Source organism: Priapulus caudatus, unplaced genomic scaffold (assembly GCF_000485595.1).
Source record: "Priapulus caudatus unplaced genomic scaffold, Priapulus_caudatus-5.0.1 Scaffold48, whole genome shotgun sequence".
Taxonomy (NCBI): Eukaryota; Metazoa; Priapulida; class Priapulimorpha; order Priapulimorphida; family Priapulidae; genus Priapulus; species Priapulus caudatus.
In genome coordinates, this window is record NW_014577109.1 from 625,934 (window position 1) to 629,831 (window position 3,898).

Here is a 3,898-nt window from a genome sequence, read left to right on the forward strand (position 1 = left end):
AAAACATAAAGAATCAAAGAGATGCACAAGACCAGTGATGGCGCGGACGGAAAGGTTTAGCCACCACGACATCTATTTGTCTGTTAACAATAATACGATAAAAGTTAGAGATCTCAGCCAGCACAAAAATACTCTTGTTCTTTGGAGATCAACTTAACAATTCTTTTGATAAACTATGGTCTAAAAGGACCTGAAGTTCGACCTGTCTCTCTTTAAATGATTAAAAGTGACCTTGTGGGGAACATATATACAAAAATAAAAATTGAATGAAAAAAGCCACCTAATAGCAGCTTAAAACCCCACTGTCTTAGGATTTCGATCAGAAACATTCGAGAATAGATAAATAGCATGCGTCAAGGCGACCGCTGCTCGCGCCGTCATATTATGTTGTGTCACGTCTAGACCAAATCACATAATTATGTACCAAGGAGTAGTATGCTGGGTATGGGAATCACTCTAATGAAATCACGCCTCTTTTGTATATATGGTTGTATCCTGGCATTGGGAATTGCGAGACTATGATAATAAATGGCCAAGCGTTACTCAGGCTGCGGCCCCAAAAAATTATCAATAATATGAAGAGTACACATTATTGGAAATAAATTTGAGACATAGCAGCAAGGAATACAGAATTCTTCGTTGAGATACCCAAATGATAAAAAGGATGTAGCGTGAACTTATTTAATACACTTTGCGAGATTTTATGTGAGTAAAAGACGGCATACTAAAGAAATGATAAAACACGAACACTATAAAGTCATGTTATGGTGAGTGAAGTCACATATCTATGGCTACCTTCAAACAAGATACTTTCGGAAACTATGCGATGTAAGCTACGGTCAGTTATACTTTACGACATGCACGTAGTGCCGTCACTACTAAATATAGCAAAACCTTGGCCCAATTCACTAAGAAGCGAAATAATGTAGAGAATTTTCAAAATAATGTTTTAAGGAGAGCATACTTCAGCAAAAGCAAACACCCTAGGGCCTTCTAAGAATAGAAATGTGAATAATTCTCAATAAACGACAGAATAAGTTTATAAAAAGTTAATGTATATCTGCAATATATATTAAGTTATGAAAACGAACCCTAGATCACATCGACAAGATGACATAATTATCATAGAACCACAACTTAAAAATGGAACAGATAATTGTGGAGACCCAAATGACACATTTAGAAAAATCTTGACCGATTCATAGAACATAAGACTATGCTCACCTTTATGACTGAATAGCAAGATCCTCAGAAAATAAGATTGAAATTTAAATTCTCGCAGGTCAGGTGTGCTCACACGCTGTATATGCCGGGATGAAGATTCTAGCTTCACTCGGAAAAATCAGATGTGAAGCAACAATGACAGCAGAGTTTCTGAAACAAGTGAACGATGCCTTTGATAAACTGAACGTGAGGTCATTTGGGAAGATATTAACATCAGACAATGACAAGCAGATGAAGACCATAGAAACACTGAAAGCTGAGGCTGAGAAATGGCACGTTATGAAGGGAAAGGAGTTCAGGCCACCATGTTTTGATGGCCTGATACAGAACATTAATGCGTTCGTTGCCATGCATGCCGACATTGTAATTAATGGTCCCTTGAAGTTCATACTTACTGGTAGGCTGAACCAAGACTGTATTGAGAACCTCTTCTCACAGATCCGCTCAAAAGGCAGACATAGGTTTAATTCATCAGCAAAAGATTTTCGATTCGCGTACAGAAGTGTCTGTTCAACCATGATCCTGGCACCAATTCCATCTGCCAACTGTACATACGACAATGATATAATGACCAGCAGTCTGTCCCAACTATCAAAAGAAGCTCAGAAAAAACGAACGAGAAACACTGAGCAGGAGTCGCCATCTAAGCGAGCTCGTGTTGAGGTAGACAGTGCTAAAACAGGCTTTGACATTGTTGGAGCAGCTGACTTTGAAACATCTGCAGAAGTCATGTTCTAACATATATAGGTGGATATCTAGTCAAAAAAATTCACGATGGGGGTTTCACATGTAACGAGTGCACGAATAGTCTGTTAAATACACACTCGAACATCGTAGAAGATGAGCAGATGTACCTACATCTCAAGGCATACAGCCACAGGAAGGGTGCATTTGGTGCCCTGAATGCACCATCACCACAGCTGACCTGTATTTTAAAGCAAGTTGAGAACATATTTGAACAGAGGATTGTTGGTCTCCTTGCTAGCACAAGCTGGCTGCAAAACCTAGAGCAGCAGGTGTGTAGTCGTGTTGCCTTTGACACTGTAAAAGTTTGTTCTGAACACACTTTTATCGTAAAGCAGTTGGTTCACCTATAACCGAGATGCCGTCTACATTATTATTTCAAGTTTGAAACACGAAAACTTCTACAAGAGAAAGCCAAGCGCAATAGGAAGGCTCAGGCAGTATTGCACGAATAACTAGCAGATGGGTGTCATTTCATGATAGCCAGACAATTTAGAAGATTTAGATTACGCGGCTACGTGGCGACGCGATTACGTGGCTACGCGATTACGCGGCTACGTGGCGACGCAATTACGCGGCTACGTAGCTACACGGCGACGTGGTTACGCGGCTACGCGATTACGCAGCGACGCGATTACATGGCAACACTATTAATTGTTAATTAGTAGGTTAATTATTACATTTGTTGTCGTTTATGTAAACTTCGAATCACTGGTTCAGTGGTTGTAGACTGCTCTTTCTGTACAAACTAACAAATAACATGTATATAAATATAATTACAACATTCAGGGTTTATTCATTTCTGTATTACATGATCATACATGAGCAAAATTAGTAGGTTAATTATTACATTTATTGTCGTTTATGTAAACTTCATTTTATTGGTCCCAGTAGTCAGTACACTTACCTTAGCTAGGCCGTACACTACAACTACAAGTACAACTTCCCGTCACTATGATAGTATTACTATTACTATTAGTAATGTAAATAACCTGACAAGACTGTATTGCTGTAAGATCACAGATTCTACAGAACGGCTACTGACCACCGCCCGGTATGTAAACAAATTTGTAAAGCTCCATTTACGCTTGTTTAATACTTACTTATAGTCATTAGTCTGCCCATAACAAAATACGACTTTCCTTTTAATTAGATCACCTCCCGATGAAACAAATTTCAGTTGCGGCTCGCGATTATTTAACAAATCAAATGACAAACAATAAGAAACTTTCCCATGGTTTAACATAGATGCCATGCTATCAATCCAACGACAGCTTACGGCTACTACGTGGCGCTAGCATCTCTAATCCAAAATGGAAAAAGGCCAAGTGACCGTGCTCGGTGATGTATATGCTCTGGTAATTCCCACCTAATCTTATTGCCGTCTCTAGTCGAAGTCACAGAGCAGCACAAAATTCTTTGCTGGCTAGAAAACCTCGTTACCTCATAATGCCGTTGTAGCTATAGTTGAAGCCACATACAGGTTATTACGTCCGCGCCTAAAGAGGTCAGTGTATCAGCACACGATGGTGCAACCCCGCCCTTTGATTATAATTCACTCGTGGACCACGTTCAGGATTCTCGCCATCGAGCAACGCATCTGAAATTTTTATGCCATCATGACAGCTCATTTGCGCATACGGACGCTCAACTAGGGTGTACGCACCTCTGCGAATTTCAGATTCATACCGCAGATGCCAAACCGTTCAAAACAAGGCCCTACCGTATGTCCCCAGAGCAACAAGTCATTGTTCAGCAACAGGTTGACAAACTGATGGAGAACGGAATAATTCGCCCCTCCATGTCACCTTGGTCATCCGGCGTACTTTTGGCTAAGAAAAAAACTGGCGAGTATCAAATGTGTGTTGATTATCAACGATTAAACTCAGTTACTGTAGGGGACACTTACCCTCTGCCCTTCATTGAAGAT

At 40.1% G+C, this 3,898-nt stretch overlaps 1 long non-coding RNA gene across 1 annotated transcript; it reads right to left on the minus strand.

The window, feature by feature from the left end:
* Window positions 1-1,302: 1,302 nt before the first annotated feature.
* On the minus strand, window positions 1,303-3,470 carry LOC106820800. The gene is made up of 4 exons (XR_001395656.1): window positions 3,127-3,470; window positions 2,083-2,149; window positions 1,620-1,769; window positions 1,303-1,374 (listed from the first exon to the last, which is right to left on the minus strand). It is a non-coding gene; the product is annotated as an uncharacterized LOC106820800 (long non-coding RNA).
* Between the last annotated feature and the right edge of the window lie 428 nt (window positions 3,471-3,898).